This window comes from Pectinophora gossypiella, chromosome 14, assembly GCF_024362695.1.
Source record: "Pectinophora gossypiella chromosome 14, ilPecGoss1.1, whole genome shotgun sequence".
NCBI classification, from domain to species: Eukaryota; Metazoa; Arthropoda; class Insecta; order Lepidoptera; family Gelechiidae; genus Pectinophora; species Pectinophora gossypiella.
The window spans coordinates 3785276-3807749 of NC_065417.1; the positions used below are offsets into that span (position 1 = coordinate 3785276).

The following is a 22474-nucleotide window of genomic DNA, read 5'->3' on the forward strand; positions in this document are numbered from 1 at the left end:
GTTTGGGTAACCTTTTCTCTTATATTTTGAACATCGAAGAAAATATACGCTTAGGTAAGTCGAAGGAATGTTATACACAATACATTATCGTCTCCTAGTGTTACCGAAAATTTCGGGATCTCGCGGGATTGATATTTCCAATCCCGCAGGATCTCTAATTTGCGATCTCGAGTCGGAATTGCATTCCCTAGTTATAACCCTTACACCGGGTTTGATAATGATAATGAAGTCGGTCATTGACGTTACGACCTACAACCCACATGAAATAAAAATAGGTACCTAAGCATACCTATCCAGTTTATATCTACCTAAAATTAAATACCCCTTTAAAATTCCCACAAAATGTGTTCACTGATAACTAAATAGCTGAAGGCACTTTTAAAACTAAATTAACATTGAAAGGGTAACCTTTGTAACACCTGTCGTCATTTGTTAAACAATTTAATTTTCGTTAAAATTCAAGCTTCAGGCTAGTATGTTACAACACTAGAATATGTTTAAAACTATATAATAAAGTTCAAACTGTTATTGAAACGAATTGAAACCGCTTTATTTATAAAAAGTCCTATAATTTTATACATTATAGTTTGTGAACATGACAATTATCTTCTTCTATCGTAAAGGTTGTGAGGTGGATTACCAACCCATCAACCCAGACACCAGTGTCAGGATTACTATAGAACCGCCAAGAGCCCCTGACATGGCTCATGTAACGACAACTGACTTGCATCAGTAAGTAGTAACCGGGACCAACGGCTTAACGTGCCTTCACGGATCATCTTACTTTCGGACAAACAGATGATCAGCCTGTAATGTCCCAACTAAAGGAATCACAAAGTGATTAATGTGATGTGTCCCCACCGGGATTTGAACTCGGGACCTCCGGATCGTGAGGCGAACGCTCAAAGCACTGGACCACAGAGGCCGTTAAGAATGATAATTATTAAACTTACAGACATGCCAATATGTATCTTCTAGTGCTAGGCTATACACCTCTACCTCCCCCTTCGAGGATACAGGTGTGATGCTTTTAAAGAAAGATATAAAATGCGTTCAGGTGCTAAGCATCTTTAGTCATTTCAAACCGCAGAGAGTTCGGACCGCGGCACGGTGCGCATCAACTACCTAATGCTCTATTTTCTTCTAAATTGTTGCTCTTAAGTGAAGAATCCATTTGCCCACTATCTCATCACATCTTATAAAGGTATCCATAATAAGTAAGTAGTGTATATCAATAATTATGAGACAACAGCCTTAAATAATCTTAAGACCGTAGACATCCACCAACCAATAAATAAACCAAATGGTTGGCTACTACAAAAACTCACTATTTACTCCCCGTCTCGGGGAAATCTCGTGAATTCCATTTTTTTCTTTTATTTTTCGCAATCGCAAGCGGGCTGTTGCGTTTTCTTACTCATTTTGCTTGTTATTTCATTTAAATTTCATTCGGGCTAGGGTGAAAGACAGCAGGACCGTTTTAGCTGTGAAATAGTCGGAGAATTTCTTATTGAGATAAAATCTGTTTATTTATAACTTGACGGCGACAGTTAAGCTCAGACGGCAGGGAAAGAAATATTACATTAACTATTCGATTTCTTAATAAAACTTTGTCGATAGTTAGAAGTCGGCAAAAATAAACTTAGATTCACAAGGTACTGTCATCATTGTGTTTATGTACCTAAATACATAGCGGTGAAACATATAACACTCCTTTTTGACTGATTGTGAGTCCTATTTTTTCAGGATGTGCAGGTTTATATATTTCGGTAAGCATAAGGCGACTGCACTAGGCGAATGTCGAGCAAACCAAGCAAAAAGCTTTTGACCGCGACTTTTTGAGCGCGATTTTTCCATAGTCAGGTTTTTATTTCTTAATTTTTTTATGACGTTTGCGCGTGTACATACGCACTAACACACACTAACACACATCGGTGAACTAATATAAGACACACATCGATATACAGACACATTGGGCCACACTAATAATTTGGTCGAATTCTAACAAACGAACTGTAACCAAAGTGGACCAACTCCAAACTTTCCATCGTTTTACTGGACAAAGTTTCAAACGACATAACACGATACTGCGGTGTGCAACTTCATGTAAATAAACATTTGTATTCCTACTTCAGCACAAACATTGCCAACTTTCCGAACAAGGAACATTATGGCTTGAATTTTAATACTTTTTAAAATTGATTTCTTCATTTTTAAGTACTAAGTAATACATGTTGTGCTAACCCCACATAGAGAGGGACGAAGGCGGGAGGATGATGACGTAATAATGTTTACACCACGGAATAGAAGACAGACCTTCCAACCAGAAGGGCCAAGTGAGCGCAAAACGCGCGCCATACAAGTATGAGCAAATCATTCCCACTTCAACTTTGCACTCCATTCGTCCGCAAACTTTACGACGCACGGAGCTCCGCGATAGTATATTAATAGGTCATCTTGTGCATTATATTATAACCTTGAAGCCAAAAAAAACAAATGTCGACTATCATGCAAGGAGATTCCTCCTTATCACAGGAAAGCTAAAAACGTAAGTATGATCGGCTACGAAAAGGTCTTACGAAAAATAATGATGGAATTGCAATTGAATTATAACCTGAAGGTTTGACAGCTTCGGTTTTTAAAGAAGCAACTGCCTGTCTGACCTTCCAACTCGAAGGGTAAACCAGCCAAATATAGGTTAGGTCACACACCCCCGAAACGAATTGCATGTATACTATATAACCTGTTGATTACCTGAACGTAACATAAACATAAACAGCCTATATACGTCCCACTGCTGGGCACAAGCCCACTGCTGACGGGATTATCTGAAAGATAAATAAATACATTCTAGAGGGCACGCCTATATCTGCGTAGGCGGAGCTGCCACTCTTTACCTATTCTATAAGTAAAAGAAAAAACTAGCTTGTAAGTTTCTTACTGAATGTATTTTCTTTTATCTAAAATATCTACCTACATTAATAATATCTTTAGTGACCTATAACAAATACTTTATTGCACAAACAGGAAAAAACAAAAGAGAAATAGAATGTGTTCAATTAGGCGGCCTTATTGCAATCTCTTCCAGGCAACCTTTAAGTAAGTATAGGAGATATTTAATATTATGTAATATAGCGGGATAGTGCAGCATGGGAATACTTGTACGTATAAAAATAAATACAAAGATACACTTACGAGTACATAAACTACATCATAATAATACACATATAATTGTTATATAAATATATAAATACTTAAACTACTACATATACTATGGAAGAAAAGGAGTAAGTAGATAGATTATGAAGATGAAGACTAAATAGAAGTAAGGAAATGCGCCTTGGGACGTTCTGGCACAAAGATTTTTGAAAAAGTAATTGTAACAATTATATTATTCACACAGTAAGCGACCTGTGATTTGTTAGTTTGAAATGTTACAGATAGTCTGCAAGGCACAGTCAGTAAACAATCAAAAACTCATTTGCAGAAATCGACTGCTTTACCAAAAAAACTTAACAAAAAAACTTAACTTAACTTTATACAAAAAAATATGTAGATGAACTACATAAATAGATTCCAGAGAGAGAAAAACTTTAGGCCCTGTTCGGAGAACGCGTCACTTACGGTCACGAGTACTAATATGTATACAGTTTGATACCATGTCATATTAACTTTTTTGACAAATTAAACCGTAAGTCTCATTAAATGTCAAATATGATAGTGCGACAGGGTTCTAATATGTGTACATGATATTGTTCATGACTGTACATCGTAGTATCACGGGTTCGAATCCCGGCCTAAACCACTAAATTAATTTTAAAAAAAACCCTCAAATATTACATTGATTGACATAAACAAAAGAATAGAGAAGTGCGTATACTACACACTTCCGCCTACCTCTTTGGGGATAAAGGCGTGATACTATCTTGTGTTTGATTGAGGGGAGGCCTGTGCCCAGCAGTGGGACGTATATAGGCTGTTTATGTATGTATGTGTATGTATGTATATTAGAACTAAGTCGATTCATAATTTATTTCCATACTCGCTCTAGTCAGACAGTCTTAAAGCTTTAGGTCGCAAGTATCTGAAATTCCGCCTATCGACGGTATTGATTTCAGAACGGACTCGCGTAGCAGAAAAATATGCTTACATCACAGTCTTTGTCTCCTACTACAAAGATATCGAGGCTAGGCAAGCGTGGAGGCGGCTTTTGTAGGAAATCAGCGCCCGTAGCGGACATTCGCTGAACTAAAAGTAGTTTCCGAAAATATTGTCCTGCATATTTAAATAAATATTTACGTCATTATTATTACATTTACTTATTATTTAGAAAGCATTTACTGCACATTAAAAAGAAAACAAAAAAAAATAAAAAAGATGCCTATAAAAAACAAAACAAACAAATTAATTAATGTTTGTAGTTATGGTATGTTAATTTCATTCGTAGGTCTAGGAAAGGCCACTTTTCATTCAATTGTACGTATTACTATTATTAACTCCGTTATAAAAGATAGTTTTATAGTTCATAATTATAATGCAATAGAAAACTATACACGTGACAGGAAAAGCATAAATATAGTAAAACGTTGTTATACAATTCTTTTTATGGGGCTGCGGTGTACACGCCTTCCCATAAAGGTATAAAATTACGTCTATCTGTTTAAAAAAGCCTATCCTGTGTGTGTTTGTAAGGTACACTAGGGCAATTCACTGTTCTTATTTTTAACCCCCAACACTACGCGGAGAGGTACTATAAGTTTCACCTCTTTGTCTGTCCCCCATACGCCATATACATACACATTTATACGACACTTTATTTGACAATCATAATTTTTCGCTTTTTAAAGACACGTTTTTTTCATATTTTTTACCTTTTTTTTATTTCAAATCGTTTTAGAGTCACCAATGAGCACGGTAAAATATTAGATTAAAGGTTTTTTTTTATTAAATTCAATATTTCAATAAAAATAAAAAAATTCAATATTATTAAAACATAATAAATGCAATCAAATCCACTCAATGGCCACGAGAACCCATAAAAATAAGTAAATTTAAAATGAATAATGTTATTATAATGTGTAAAACTGCACTTGCAGGTTCATTAAACATTTATAAACAACTTATTAACAATTCTACATAGTGGTCATAATTTTAGTTACGGACGCTATATGATCATAATTCCTCAATTAACACAAGCTAATAAAAAAGACATATTAATTTTATCGCAATTTACTGTTTACTGCGTTAATTCGCATACCTAGTCATATATAAAATTGTTACAGGTACCAACTTCATGATGTTTTAAAAGACATGTTTCGCATGGTTTCACTATTTCACTACTAATTGTATTTAGGTATACCTGTATATTATGAATTGGTAATTGAATATGTACTTTCGATATTACATTGAATATAAACGATACCGAAACAAAATATGCATGTAATGCAAAAAATGCACGTTTATTTTTTTTTAATTGTTTTTACTTTACCACAGTTTATTATCAAATAAATTCAGTTTAACAATGGTTTGTCACAACTGACGTCATAAAAAATGTAATTGCCGAACACTGCTTCCTGAGATACAAGTCTCCTAGTTCGGGTAGCAGGGTTATACTTCTGTAGCATTTGTGTGTCCTAGCTATAAATAGTATCCAATGTTGTGTAGACCTTTTTTCTATGACAATATACATTTTTTTCATTTTCAACAAAAAAACAAATGAAAATCTCAGCCGTTTCCACGCTAAGCCGCCCCTAGTTTTTCAGCGCCACAAAAGGGATGGCGCGCTACGAAAAAACGGGTAAGGGCGCATAATCCACTTATACGGAACGCTCGGGTTGCCATACATTTTTGCTGGAGAAATTTTCGGATGCCCTTAATGCATATTAAGCCGGGTCCAAAGCTATTTGCAATGAGGTATCGAGCACGGTATTGAAATGAAATTTTCCGCCTGTGGATTTTAGGGATAACGAAGGTTTCGTACACTTTGTAGGTAAGAATGTGACCCTCGCTTAGAGGGTCCGACGGATTATTGTTTCAAGTACCTTTTTATTAATAATGACCGGGATATAGAGATCTGTGCATGTGTGCGGCGACTGATGAATTGTTATGTCTGTGTGTGTGTGTGAGTGTCGAGACCACATAATGTGTGTGTGTAAGTCGTGTATGCGAGTGTTTATAAACGCAGCCTTTTGTCGGTTTGGGATGTGGTTAGATTGTGAATTTAATAACTTACGTTTATCCATTAGTGAGGCATAATAAATGGAAACCCATTTGCAATGTTTTGCCTGTATATGCAATTGTATAAAATCGTTGTGAGCATTCATCTCGCATCTGGCGGTCTACAATAAAATGTTGCGCGTGGTTTGATGTCAATTTGTAACACTGTGTCGTATCCCTACTGGGTTGAATAGAGCCACAAATAGTCATGATATAACTTTCTATCATTCTTTAATACACATGATGACACATACCTATACAAATGAAGACTTCCCAGAAAGGTATGCAGAGGCTGGAGACAATGGATTATTTGCTTCTTTCACGCTTCTTTATAAACTTCTTTATAAAATATATACTAGTCTCTGTGGTCCTTTGGTACACCTACTTGTTTCTCGAACGGGAAGCACCGGTTCGAACCCCGATACCGAACTTGCACCAATGAGTTATTAATTTATCTTAAGTCCAGTTTTCACTAACACAGTTGGCTCGACAATTATAGACGGCGATACGGCTCACCACCTATCACCTCGGTCTAACAGAAAGCTCGGTGAGGTGTGGGTACTCAGTTCATCTTGCGATGGATGTACATTGCTACCCCAATTGAGATATAGTCGTGAGGTTATGTTATTACTTCCTTTATTAAACGAGTAAACGCACTTCGGTGAATTGAATATCACTAGACTCTAGACAATTGAGAAATCCCCGATTTAGTCAACATGGCTTCCAAAATCAAACCAAAAAGAAGCAAACATACTATATTTAAATCTTTAAAGTCAAACGCCTGGTCAACCCATTCTCTGCTCTATAACGATAATGTCTTGAAAAATACTAATTTTGCATCTTTTACTGGAACCCACAGCTCAACGACCTACGTAGTCCAGTGGTTGAGCGTTGGGCTCACGATCCGGAGGTCCCGGATTCGAATCCCGGTGGAGACATATCACAAAAATCACTTTGAGATCCCTAGTTTGGTTAGGACATTACAGGCTGATCACCTGATTGTCCAAAAAGTAAGATGATCCGTGCTTCGGAAGGCACGTTAAGCCGTTGGTCCAGGTTACTACTTACTGATGTAAGTAAGTAGTCGTTACATGAGCCATGTCAGGGGCCTTTGGCGGCTCAATAGTAACCCTGACACCAGGGTTGATGAGGTTGGTACTCCACCTCACAACCCACACGATTGAAGAAGACCAGCTTAAGCCGGGACGAGCCTGTTAACCAATACACCATCGGGTCTTCATCCTGTCCATGCGATTTTTTCGTCCCGGCTTGACAAAAGGTTCACGTCACGAGACTTGAACCTGCAGCTCTTGTCTTGTCAAACGAGTGACTCAGACGACAGAGTCACACTTTTTAGATTAAATTTTCTCTTTGTGAGTTTCCCTAAGCACGAATGAGTGCTACAGTAATAAAAAATCCTTCAAATCTTACATTCCACATTTTTTATATTATACTGCACTATAACTCTACACATGACAAATACCACTTTATATGAAGGTTAATACTCAATTTTCTTATTATGTATAACATGTCTGTTATAATACCTGTCCCTCATAACGTTTCACTCTTAACACACACATAAAATTTCAGAAACAACTCATTCACAAACCGTTACATTTTCAACTCTTTTAAATCCGATTAAAACTTCTTTGTCGTCAAGAAAAGTATAAGTAATTAATTATTTAATTGCATTTGTCTAATTACGCAAAACCAGTCTGTCTCAGTCGAGATCGCGGCCAGAACTGTGGTAAATGAGAAAGATTTCTCCTATTTCTTCCCATTCGAGAGAGAATATAAAACTCTTTTTCGCCTTTTTTTACATTCAACTTCGTCTTAATATGCCACCCGCTTGGACCTTGGGGTGGCGCGGCTACGAAACCGACAGAGGCGGCACGCTACATTTTGGCCTGACATATTATTTCCTCGCTTTGCAGACAAAACTAGAGAACTATTTCCAACTATCGAATTACAGACAATGAGATACTTTTTACGAAATGTCAAAAAGAAAGCTTTCTATGGAGTTTGCATGGAAATACTTGTCCTGTGACGTCATCAATAAAAGTGGTCACACGTCGTACATAATTCATAAATAAGTCGAAAAGTAAAATGAGATTGATTTCTGAGACTTGTTTTTTCTTTCTTTCTTTCTTTTCTTTTTTTTCTGAGATTTAGACAGCTTTTTTTTATTAATTTTTTTTTATTATTATTTAGCTTCTATTCCTAGATTAGAATTTTATAATTTATCTTTCACCCAGTCAGATACCTCAGATTCTTTTTAAAATAAAAGAGGCTACACAAATCTAAAATGCGGTAGACGCGGCGGATTTTTATTTTGATTGGTTTTTAATCATTTTTAGTCAGGTCTGGTTAAATAGAAATTATTGTCAGTGAATTGCATTTTACCTACCTAAGCGTTAAAATGTAGTCTAAGTCTCCAACCAAGCAAACGCTTACGAAAAGCGATTGCACTGTCGCTTTTCACAATTGTTTGCAACATAGCTAAGGCCTCTGGGCTACACTTATGCAACTATATATAAATAGCGTAGTATCCTTACATCCTTAGAACCAGGACTAGCTGCAAAGTTTTTATTATACCTATTATGAAGATAGGTTCACCCTTGTATACGCATCCGGTGCGGTTTTTTATACGTAAATAAATAAACAAAATATACGTAAATACTTATCAATATACCACCAACCAACCATCATTATACCATTCCCATTGCCAATATTTAAAAGTAAATTCAAAAAGAATGAATATATAAATTTAGTCACAACCGTTTATTTCAATTAAAATTGTTGTACTTATGCGTTATTTGTGTATTTAAAATACGTAACTATTGTTGTTGATTTTAAGACAGATTTATTACAGATTAGATTTAAAGCATGTTCGTTTAATTATATTTAATATTCGCACGCTATATGTTTCTTACAACATATTATTTAAGATATTTTGTACCACTCTAGAGCGAATAAGTTTTTCATGTCTAAAAAAATCTGGAACCAACGAGATTCAGTAAAGTCCGTCGTAAGCAAATTGGAGTGGACACTCCACAACTGAGCGGCAAAAAGCATATCACAGCCCGGTAGCAGTCACCTAAACCATCAACATTGTTGCTAATCTGTTCGTTACATTCAATACAATCCGTCGAGAAATGGCAGAATAATACCCGTGAAGTTGCGCGCTATGCTACTGGTAAAATAAATGTTCAATAATTATTGCGCTTCTGACAACCCTACTGTTAGCGATAAAGCGGAGATCGATTACTTATTTTTGGTGTGACTTGTAGTAGGTTTGTCACAGATTTCAAACACTTCAGAACCCCGATACCGACCCCGCCGGCGTGGTCGACGATTTTCCTCATTCAGCGCTTATCGCTATCGAGCTATTCTTCCTATCAGACGACGCTCTGAGCCGAGGTTCGCGCCCAACTTGCAGGCCTGTTGTCTTAAATTTTGTACCGGATGAGAGCCCTCAGCGCTCCTCATTTGTCCGTCCAAGTAGTTCATGCCATCTGCGGCAAATCTACAATAAGTCGCGTCAAAAAAAAGCCACAGTTCATACAATTTTTGACCGAACAAGTGACAAGCGCTGAGGGCCCAATTGTATATGCCAAAGTACGGTTTTGCAATGTCCTGGTTCTGGTAATAATAATATTATGTTAACTCGTTTCTAGTCTGGTAATTAGCAGACTTACTTTTTTGGTAGGTAAACATAAGCTCACGACTATTTCCCAATTGGGGTAGACAGACATCCATCACAAGATGAACTAAGCATCCATACCTCACCGAGAAATCAGAAATCAGAACATACTCCTCCACTATAATATATCTCTTCGATTGGTCTTAGAATTGATCATTTCATGATGTGCTCGATCATTTCATGAATGGTAACACGTTCTGCAATGAATAATTCTAGATCTGGCCACGACATATCCACAAATGTAATCTAGTAGATAACAGATCATGGTTTAATGAAAGCGAGACTAATAGCAAGCATGAATGTGGTAAAGCAAACACACAGACTTCTATGAAGCGTGTTTCGCGGTAGCGTTTTTACTGTTGACCCTAGTATAATAAGGTATACTTACATATGCGCTATCCGCTGCCACTGAGGCCAAAGCCTTAAGGCTCAAGAATAAGACTTATGGCCTTTTTGGACGTGAGCAGAACGAATAGGAAAAGTATACCGACTTACTGTGCAGTTGTAAAATTATCGAATATCCGTAAAAGTCGTATCTATAGTCTTGGTCATTTATGGCAAAGCGTTTTGCATTTAATTCTGATAGGTTAAAAAGGCCACATTAAAGCAATTCATCTAAAAAGCACTATTGGCACTGCGCACTTTCTTTTATATGCGCAAAAGTCAAATTGCAATATTGCTTTTTAGATAAATTGCTGCAATGTGGCCTTTTTAGACCCACTGTTCGACAATAAAAAGGTACTTAAAGGTACTATCTTTACTTCAGGAATCTAATAGGTTAGTCAATCAATCGATTGATTCTTTTTAAGTTAAAATGTAATCTAATCTTTGACAATTTCTAACATAAAGCGGAATCATCGTATAAAATTGATACGTACGTATTCGCATCAAAATTAAATGACTTTATCAGCCAGAAGAGAAGACAAAGTCAGACTTCACAATTAGGTACTTACAAAGTCATTTTTTACACTAATAATTACCTACAAATAAATAATTTTCCCATCTCATTTTGTACTCTACGACATCTCAAGCCGTCTTTTACATCGTAAAAGTGTCTTTCAATATGCGAAGACATGATGATAAACAATTTAAATTACTGCTTATTAACTTATCTTGGGAAACCTGTGGAGTATAGCCTTTAATTTGAGCCCGACGTAGGCTACCTTTATAATGTAAGTATGTAATGGGTAATCATTGTAATTTACCTGCTTGGTGCTTGCGTATAGAGGTGAACTTGATAGGAAAGTCACAAGTATAAGTAACATCGGCCGTTAAAACTATTATTTTTTTCACTTCTGGATGTGGCACATACTTATTAATATTTAATTCATTATTGTGTTTTTCAAAGTAAATTAATAGGACTACACATCTGCCTACCCTTTCTGGGACACAAGCGTGATGCCTTATTATAAGTAGGAAAAAAATATGTACAACCGATCGGTCCTCCATCAGCCAAAATCTACTGCCGGCGTTTTGTCACCAACCAATTTATGCCAAACAACTTGCAACAAGCGATTTGCACCAACCGACTTGCACAAACCGATTTGCACCAACCGACTTGCACCAACCGACTTGAACCAACCGACTTGCACCAACCGACTTGCACCAACCGACTTGCACCAACCGACTTGCACCAACCGACTTGCACCAACCGACTTGCACCAACCGACTTGCACCGACACGTTTTTCTATAACGTCACCTACAAATTCCATTGTAATTTCGTGTTTGACGTTTAGAAAAAATTAAATGATTTGGCTAGTTGAAAACTAACCTACTGTCAAAACTAGCAAAACCTTGGCACCTCTATGTGTTCAGAGGTCTGCCGCGGGGTGGCGCGCTAATCGCAAGACCTCCCCGTCTTCGTTAGTCTAGAATTAATTCGTTGATAAGACGCCGCGCTCCCGGCCATGTCTTATACAGGGTTGACACTGTTCAACCCCGGTACTGGACTTGCACCAATGAGAAGAAAACTAATAAGTTTTCACTAGCACAGTTGGCTCGACCATTAATAGACAGCCATACGGCACACCACCTGTCACGTTGGTCTAACAGAAAGCTCGGTGAGGTGTGAGTACTTAGTTCATCTTGCGATTGATATACCTCTGACTACCCCATTGGGATAGTCGTGAACTTGTGTTATGGCACTGTTAAATAAGAATTTGAGACAACAATCTTTTAGTGTGCTATAGTATAATGCTTATCATAATTTTATGAAATCGTCTTTAATAATAAACATCCCTTATAACTATTTACATCAAACAATGCCTTTTGTCTTTATTTTTATATTATTTCTGATTCTGAAAACATTTTTGATTTGATTTGATCCCAGTGTTGTTTAAATTGTGCTGAATTTGATAACTGTATTTTTTTGCTAAAGTAATTTGTGTCTTATTGACTGAATTGAATTGTAAAAACCGCCAAAATTTGCAGATTCGTCAGTTCGCGACATCAGCGACGAAATATACGTCCCACTGCTGGACCTACGCCTCTCCTAAATCAACTGGAAGGGGAATGGTAAGTTTATGAAATTATGGAATCGTTTCACGAATGTTAATTGAATTTTCATTACTTTGTAATTCCAAAATACCAAACCTCTCAGAAAAACAAAACAAAAACATTTTTCGGACATAACTGTCAACTTAGTACAGAAAATTCAAAAGCTTTTTTACATAGCGGACAGCCCTGAAATTCGAGAACAAATTAAAAAGAAGACCACAGGATGGCCTTAGGGAGGGGGGAATTATACCCCCTCCTCACTGACCGTCTTTAATGAACATTGCACTGTATCTCTGTCTCTTTCGCACACACTGAGTTTCCTTAAAAGAAACTTCGCACTCTCTCTTTCTAAAATACATTGGAAACGATACCGATTGTCCCTGTGTTGCAGTCTAGGAAACGTTTCTGTAAGAAATTGATGAAAATAATGCTTACTGGGTAAACCTCTGCACAACTAATTGTCCTGGGTTCTGTTCCCAGTATAGTAATTTAGGAAATGAGCTTTTCTGGCTTGACTCGCTGTGGAACAACGTGGAGGACTATGCTGCATACCCCCTCCGGCTGATTGAGGGGAGGCCTGTGCCCAGCAGTGGGACGTGTAAACTGTTTATGTTATTCATCTTAGGACAGTACATAACATAAGCTCACGACTATAACCCAATGGGGTAGCCAGTACAGTCATGAGCAATATAATGTACCCACTTTAAGACTCTGTCGCACTAACATATTTGACATTTAGTGAGACTTACAGTTCAATTTGTCAAAAAAGTTAATGTGACATGGTACCAAAGTGTATACATATTAATGCTCGTGACCGTACATCCATCGCAAGATGAACTAAGTACCCACACCTCATCAAGCTTTCTGTTAGACTCATCATCATAAGTGTCATCTTAGGACTGTATTATATATGGCGGCAAACGGTTTCTGATGGGGCCTTAAGTAAGGGCTCTGTTTAGACGCTCTGATTTGGTATTACGAACTTCATGTAATTGTGTATACGATATATTATCGTTGCTAACGTCGCTTTTTTATGTATCTATAATTTCTGGCGAATCTGTTTTGCACCTGTTACTATTGAGAAGCTCGGTGGCGCAGCGGTAAACGCGCTCGGTCTGCGATTGTTGAAGTTAAGCAACTTTCGCAAAGGCCTGTCATAGGATGGGTAACCACAAAAAAAAGTTTTCATCTAGAGCTCCGTGCTTCGAAAGTTACGTTAAGCCGTTGGTCCCGGCTGCATTAGCAGTCGTTAATAACCATCAATCCGCACTGGGCCCGCGTGATGGTTTAAGGCCCGATCTCCCTATCCATCCATAGGGAAGGCCCGTGCCCCAGCAGTGGGGACGTTAATGAGCTGATGATGATGATAACTATTGTCAATAAGGCATAAATTATTTTAGCCAAATATTGCATATACATCACTTTGCAAAGTCAGCCACGTTACCTATGTGCTATGATATTATGTTGCGTCATAACACATCCTCCGGGACGTCGCGGCTTGATTGATGTACTATAATGGCCTAAGTACTGTCGTGTACACAAACTATAGTACAAACCCGACCGAAGGAACATAATACGATGAGGTATCGAGTAAATTTTGTATGAAAACCGTTGTCGCTTCTGGTACTACCGAATAAGGTAATTTCCAACTAGTCAAATCAGTTACTTTTTACTAAACGTCAAAACATGAAATTACTACGGAATTTGTATGAAAAAGCCATCTGTGACGTTATAGAAAAATGTGACAAAATCGCACTTATTATTACATTTTGCTTTATAAAATTTTCTTATTTATCTATACTTATAATAAATCTGTAGAGAGGTCAATTCTGTACATTAAATATTTTTTCAAAATAACTATCAGGGGGTGATAAGTGATCGATACTGATGCCAAAAATGCAATCAGTAAAATTTTTGTCTGTCTGTCTGTCTGTCTGTCTGTCTGTCTGTCTGTATGTTCCTTATAGAAACAAAAACTACTGGACGGATTTTAATGAAACTTGGTACAATTATTCTTCACACTCCTGGACAGGTAATAGTATACTTTTCATCACGCTACAATCAATAGGAGCAGAGTAGTGAAGGGAAATCCTTTTGTATGAAAAATCTAAACAACTCAAGTTAGACGTTTGAAATTTGGCATGCAGGTACCTTAGATATCGTAGAGGTGCACTAAGAAAGGAATTCCCGAAATTCCTACGGGAACGGGAATTAGCGGGAAAATTCTTTTATATGAAAAATCTAAACCGCTCAAGTTAGACGTTTGAAATTTGGCATGCAGGTACCTTAGATACCGTAGAGGTGCACTAATAAAGGAATTCCCGAAATTCCCACGGGAACGGGAATTAGCGGAAAAATCCTTTTGTATGAAAAATCTAAACCACTCAAGTTAGATGTTTGAAATTTGTCATGCAAGTACCTTAGATACCGTAGAGGTGTACTAAGAAAGGAATTCCCGAAATTCCCACGGGAACGGGAATTAGCGGGAAAATCCTTTTGTATGAAAAATCTAAACTACTCAAGTTAGACGTTTGAAATTTGTCATGCAGGTACCTTAGATACCGTGGAGGTGCACTAAGAAAGGAATTCCCAAAATTCTCACGGGAACGGGAATTAGCGGGAAAATCCTTTTGTATGAAAAATCTAAACCACTCAAGTTAGACGTTTGAAATTTGGCATGCAGGTACCTTAGGTACCGTGGAGGTGCACTAAGAAAGGAATTCCCAAAATTCTCACGGGAACGGGAATTAGCGGGAAAATCCTTTTGTATGAAAAATCTAAACCACTCAAGTTCGACGTTTGAAATTTGGCATGCAGGTACCTTAGATACCGTAGAGGTGTACTAAGAAAGGAATTTCCGAAATTCCCACGGGAACGGGAATTAGCGGAAAAATCCTTTTGTATGAAAAATCTAAACCATTCAAGTTAGATGTTTGAAATTTGTCATGCAAGTACCTTAGATACCGTAGAGGTGTACTAAGAAAGGAATTCCCGATATTCCCACGGGAACGGGAATTAGCGGAAAAATCCTTTTGTATGAAAAATCTAAACCACTCAAGTTTGAAATTTGGCATGCAGGTACTTTAGTAAACTTAAAGCTTAGTTGCAACAGGATATTACAAAATTCCCACGGGAACGGTAGTTAGCGGGAAAAAACATTTGTATGAAAAAATCAAATCTAAATAAAAGGAGAAACTGACAGACTCAGTGACTGACACATCAACGCATAGCCTGAACGGCTAAACGTAGGCATTTGAAATTTGGAAGGAACATAGCTTAGGTACCGTAGAGGTGCACTAAGAAAGGAATTCCCGGAATTCCCACGGGAACGGAAATTAGCGGGAAAATCCTTTTGTATGAAAAATCTAAACCGCTTAAGTTAGACGCTTGAAATTTGGCATGCAGGTACCTTAGTTAACTTAAAGCTTATTTGCAACAGGATATTGCAAAATTCTCACGGAAACGGGAGTTAGCGGGAAAAAAACATTTGTATGAAAAAATCGAAACCGCGTAAGATAGATGTTTTCAATTCAATTCAATTAAATTATTTATTGCATTCCATGTAGTACAATGGGGTGTTACATAGGCATAGGAACTAAAACATGGACCCTGTAGGGCACAGCAACGTTGAAGGGAAGAGAGGAAGTGTGTATTAAAATTAAAACTCAATGAACAATCAATTTAAAAAAAAATCAATTCAATCAATTGATTGCATGCATGCATACCTTAGTAAAAATAAAGTTTATTTTTGGCTGTATTTTGAAAAATGGGAGTTATTGGGAAAAAAATTGTATGAAAAAATCTAAACTGCATAAGTTAGATGCTTGAAATTTGATATGCACTCCCACACACACAAAGATCTCTCTCTTATATAACACGCCACGCGGACGAAGTCGCGGGCAGAAGCTAGTTTATTTATAAAGTACAACCACATCACATATATTTAAACATTTTACATTTATAAGGTTACGGTATTGTGACAAATATATATGACAATTACGGCGTACATAACTTATGCAATTAAGGGTACTTAAGTATTTAAAAATAAAGTAAAGTAAGTAAGTAGTTTTCTTTATTAAAGTTCTGTCTTTATTTAATACTTAATCAGAATTTTATAATTTATGTTCGACCTAGGAAACTACCCAATTATACAGACTTCAGAATATAGATTCTAAAATTGGATTCAATAAAATATTGTTTCTTACTTTTTGTCGGTTTATTTTTTACCAGCTTTTTGACGTTTGAACAACCTCCGTGGTCAAGTGGTTAGAGCGTTAGGCTAAGAAAATTCCACTTGATATTAACTCAGAATCATGGTCTAAATCATCCCACACAGTATTCGTTACGATGTCACTAACAACCTGTATACCCAAGAGTGTTTTTTTTTTACGGGACTTATTGTAGATTTGCCGCAGATGGCATTAATTACTTGGCCGGAACACCCAAGTGTGACGTTTTCAAAGTACTTCTGTGTCCAACGATACCATAATAACTATATCATAACGTGACTTTTGGAATTCTCCCAAGAAAAATTATGGCTTCATCAACCCTTTGCGGACAATTAGGTGGCAATCATGTAATTTCGCATCGATACTCTAATGGCCTAATAATTACTTTATAACTCTTGCGATGGCATTTGGTATTATAACCTGAAAAACTGGGAAACACAGACACGAACTGATGGCTTCCAGGATACGGCTTTGTATGCGTTGCCGCTGATAAAGGCCTGATCACACTAAACGCTACACGAAGCTCGAGCGGCTTTCGTATCGCAAAAGGAAAAACACTCAATATCGAAAAACTGTTTTCTATTTAAATAAATACACAGATATCGTGAGGTTCTCTGTGTAAACTAATAGATATGCACCACATTTTATGTACTAACAAATAACTTACGACTTCATGTTAAGTTTCCGAAGTTATAATTGTAGTACTTAATTATCTATATACCGTTATCATCAATAGAAGTTAAACATGACAACACATAATATAAGCTAACGACTATATCCCAATCGGGGTAGTCAGAGGTACATCCATCGCAAGATGAACTAAGTACCCACACCTCACCGAGCTTTCTGTTAGACCACCCTGATAGGTGGTGGTGGTGAAGTTATACATTATAAAGCATATTATACAAAAAGCCGATATTACATCACTTCTTCTTATCATGTGGATTGTGAGGTGGAATACCAGCCTCATCAACCCTGATATTACGTCTATTACTGATCACAATAACTGTTACTGAGCGCAATTTTCATGAGAACAATCCATAGCCAATCTTCAGCCAAGCTAGTCAGAAGTACATTCATCGTAAGATGAACTAAGTGCGTGTGCTTCACCGTGCGATATGTCCAGAGTGACAAATAAATATTTCATTCTTTCTGACCTTCTGTCCTTCTGCCCTTCTGTCCTTCTGCCCTTCTGTCTTTCTGCCCTTCTGTCCTTCTACCCTTCTGTCCTTCTGCCCTTCTGTCCTTCTGCCCTTCTGTCCTTTTGCTCTTCTGTCCTTCTTCCCTTCTGTCATTATCCTTCTTTCTTTCGTTCAAATAACGCGAACACCGTACCAATGCGTACAGCCCCTAATGCAGATGTTACTAACACCACATTGATGTAATATTACGGATCATAAAACAATTTTGTGGTTTTAATTTCCTCATTACATTACACAGGAGTGGTGCGAAATTGAGTACGTTGACGGCATAACGTATTGTTCGTATGCAATTAATATGTGCGTCAGGAGAGTACCTTTTTATTGAAAGTTATTACAATGCATTAAAATGTTATTATGCTTTAATTCGTATAGTCGGTATGGAGCCGTGACGGGTTGTGGCTTGCATTCTAAGAGCCACAAGTTCGAAACCTGACGTGTTTCTTTTTCATGATCATGAATCATTGATGTAATAATTATGTATGAATCGTAAAATATCACGTGCAATTAACGGTGAACAAAAACACGTGAAAGTGTTTTTACAGCTATGAAATTGTCCACGATCCTACATTTGATGCCTACGAATAACTGAGATAGATATAAGATAAGATAATTTATTTTCACTACAAAAGATATATAATATAAAAAAGTAGTCGCTTATATAAAATTAATGTGAATATAGAAGTACCAATGAATGAAAGTTACTTAGCGAAAGAGAAAGGGCTTAAGAGACATTTTTATGTCATATTTTTTCAATAAACAGCTACATTATTTTGTCAATGGAATAGCAAAATTTCGTCCGAAAATATTCGGAAGACTTTATACTAAGCGTGGTATTAATAAACAAATCTCAGTTTGGAGACTGCCCTCAAGATTATGTCAATGTGACAGTTCTTATAATATAAAAACATACACTTGAGCATGTTCTTGAGGGCAGTCTCAACTGAGATTAGTATATTAATACCACCCTAAGATAATGAACGCTATCTGATTATTAAGAAACTGGACGTTAGACTCTAAACAGACCTGTAGAGTATTCCTATGAAACATATCATGATGTAAACAACCTATATATGTCACGTACAGGCCACCTCTCAATCAACATTAGGGGGTGTGTAGCATACTCCACCACGTTGCTCCATAGCAAGTCAAGCCAGAAAAACTCGTTCCCTAAATTGACCATACTGGGAACAGAACCCAGGATATTTAGTTATATTATGTATATTATTACGCTCCATTCCTATGAAAATAATATTAAAATTATATCACAAAAATTACTTTGTGGTCCCTAGTTTGGATAGGACATTTCAGGCTGATCACCTGATTGTCCAAAAATAAGATGATCCGTGCTTAAAAAACCACGTTAAGCCGTTGGTCCCAGTTACTACTTACTGATGTAAGTAAGTAGCCGTTACGTGAGCCATGTCAGGGGCCTTTGGCGGCTCAATAGTAACCTTGAAACCAGGATGGATGAGGTTGGTACTCTACCTCACAACCCACACGATAGAAGAATAGTAAAATTAAAGATGCATATTATATATTCTGCGAAAACCAAGTACTTATAATTTATTTTCTCCTACACGGGTATTTCATAATATATAGAGGATATCATAACAATTATAATGTAGTAATTTTATTAATATCCGCGGCAAATGTGGGTTGACCGGAAACCAGTTGTATTACTAGAACATTTTATAATATACTTATAATTCCGCCACGCCCTAGTTTGAACGCAAGGCTGCGTTCAGAAAGTAAAATGATCATAGATATATTTTTTAAATGTATGAGTGTGTGTAAGAACTTTCGTTGGTGTATGTAATCTATTTGTCTTTATGTTATGTACTTTGTACTAAATATTACGATGACAAACAGTACTATACAGCAATGGCAACCTTTTTTCAATAAATTAATTTAAAAAAAAAAACAATAGTTCAAGGGGTTAACCACGTTGCAAACGACTTCACTGTCACTGTCACTGTCCATTGTCATCAAAGGTCCTTGCAGGGATTGCATGAAATCTGCGCCGCACGCAGCGCGAAGTATACCAAAGGCTTCGACCAATAGACGCAGCGAATGCTATCTATGTAGATAGACATCGTACGAGGAATTCGCACCGCGCGCGGTTGTCGTGCCGCGAGGGCTGGTGTCTTGTTGGTCGCGCAACCATCAAGACATGTGGAGCAGCGTTTATACAACTGCATTGTAATTGTGTGCCCCAGTGAGATAGTGCCCTAAGGTACAACCATTAAACACCTGAACATCAAACTGATACCCATTAAAAATGTAATAAACGTGTTACATCTCTATTACCGTCCAATAACACAATTATTTTGTAATTGAAATCATCTGCGCGCTTACAAAAAAAATAATGAACTCTATAATATTCGCTATATCATCATTATAAAAACAACTTAGTGGTACACCTTAGAGCATGGTAACTACTTTAATACGTAACTGAAACCTCATGATATTATTAGGTTTTTACTGATACATAAACATAACATAACAGCCTATATACGTCCCACTACTGGGCACAGGCATCCCCTCGAATCAACTAGAGGGGCTATAGAGCATACTCCACAACGCTGCTCCACTGCGGGTTGACGGAACTTACTGATATAAATAAGTAAATTATTCTTCTTCTATCGCGTGGGTCGTGAGGTCAATGACCTAACTCGTCAACCCAAGTGTCAAGGTTATTGAGTTGCCAAAGGCCCCTGACAAGGCTCATGTACAGACTACGAGCGAGAGCTGATCACAATGACAATCCGACTAATGGTTGACCCGCCGCATTACAAAATGGCTAGCCGTTATTTAATACGGCAGATTATACAATCCGGTTGCGATATATTTCATATGACAAATTTTTAGGGAAAAATAGGGCAGTGGTGATAAATTTATAAAATTCAAATTCAATTCAAAATATCTTTATTCAGTAGATAACATAATTTTAATCGTAATTTTTTTGTAACTCTCATCCGCCTAAAATCTGAATAGCAGAGGAAAATCTGAAGAAAAACCTCGGCACAGAGCCCTAGACGCTCTTTAAAAACTAAAGTATCAGACTTGACGTAACTTTTAGATAGTTTCAATCACTATCAGCGTTATCATCACGCTATATCTCAACCGCGTTGAACAGTACCGCCCACATTTTCTCTCTGCCTCCCTATAATTAAAATTATACTTCGCAATTGGCTTATCAGCACTGTTTAATATTGTTAATTAAATTGTTGACAAGTTAATAAATACCCCATCAGCATGTAATGAGTACCTGCTGTTATAGGAGGGTAGGTTGCCACTCCCACTACACTCTTGTTGAAGAGGTTGTCGACGGTTGGAGATCGCTAATTGATTGAATTTTTTTAAGCAAAGATGATGATGATTATGATGTCCTCCCAGACGTATCCGTTGACGGGGACACCCTTAGCTAGTGCCTGGGCTCTAGCATGGGCGCAAGCGTGACTAGCAAAACTAAAATTGGTTTTGAAAGTCCTGTTGCAAGAGGCATAATAGAGAGTCCCACTTAAAGAAGGCTTGGGTCGAGTTTTTCGGGTCGAGCATTTGGCGTTTGGCGTCAAGATCTACAAGACGGGCTCGTTCAAAGTTTTCTAATCCCGATTTGACAGCAGATCGCCAGTCCGATCTCTGATTGGCAAGCGTCTCCCACGACTCACTATACGTGCCAATAGCAGTCAGATGACGTTTCAAGACATCCCCATGCAATAGGTACTTATCAATTCCGATGTCTCTGTCAAACCGATCTATTAGATTCTTTCGTTGGGAAGAAGCTGTATGATATTTTGAAGCGAATATTATACAAACAATGTCTCGCCCAGGCAGGAATACAGCACCACGATACCGCCGCCGGCGTGGTCGGCGATTTCCCTCATTCAGCGAGTATCTCTATCGACCCACTAGAGTCGATTAATTATTTCAACTACAATCTTTTCACAAACGAGCAACTGAGCACTCCTTTTTAAGTGAGAAACCTCAGCGCTCTCCGACGCTCTCAGCTTAAAATCCATGATAAGCCAAAACAAAAAAATGACATGACCCGCTTTTGATACAAAGTCTTAGATGGATATAATTTACTTGTGGCTACCTATGACGCTAAACAGTTAATCATTACTTACCCTAAGCATAGAATAAATAATAAGTGTGATACGTAACCATAGAAGGGACTTCTTCCCCCCGCACCAATTCGAGTTTAATTTACCTCACCCCGCCATGCGCGCGCGTGGTCTGTCTGTCTCGTTCACACGCACGGGGAAAGCCAGTGCACCGATCGAGATTTTTCTATCGAGTGTCCGAGCTGTGCCATCAGACAAAAACACCAAAAATATGTCTTGTGATTACTTCTGTCTTTGACTATACCAATACGGATATTACTACAATAGTAATTACTCGCGTTTTACGTATAATAAATACTAAGATAAATCAAATCTAAATTTGATCGTAAACACGGCGCGCGTGAAGATTGCCATTAATAAAACACAGGCGTAACTGCGTATAAATAACGTATGGAATATCGAAACGGAACATTGTTGCGTTTTATTGTTGCATAAAGTGTGCATTAACGATGGGAGATGTTCGCGGGCGGGTGCGGACCTCCCTGGAGCGGGCACGACTG

General features: G+C 37.5%; 1 long non-coding RNA gene across 1 annotated transcript in view; it reads right to left on the minus strand.

The window, feature by feature from the left end:
- LOC126372598 (uncharacterized) overlaps positions 1–7941 on the minus strand; it is a 40682-nt gene extending 32741 nt beyond the window's left edge. The window contains exon 1 of the long non-coding RNA XR_007567189.1: positions 7761–7941. This is a non-coding gene — a long non-coding RNA (uncharacterized LOC126372598). The remainder of the gene's footprint in view (positions 1–7760) is intronic.
- Positions 7942–22474: the final 14533 nt, after the last annotated feature.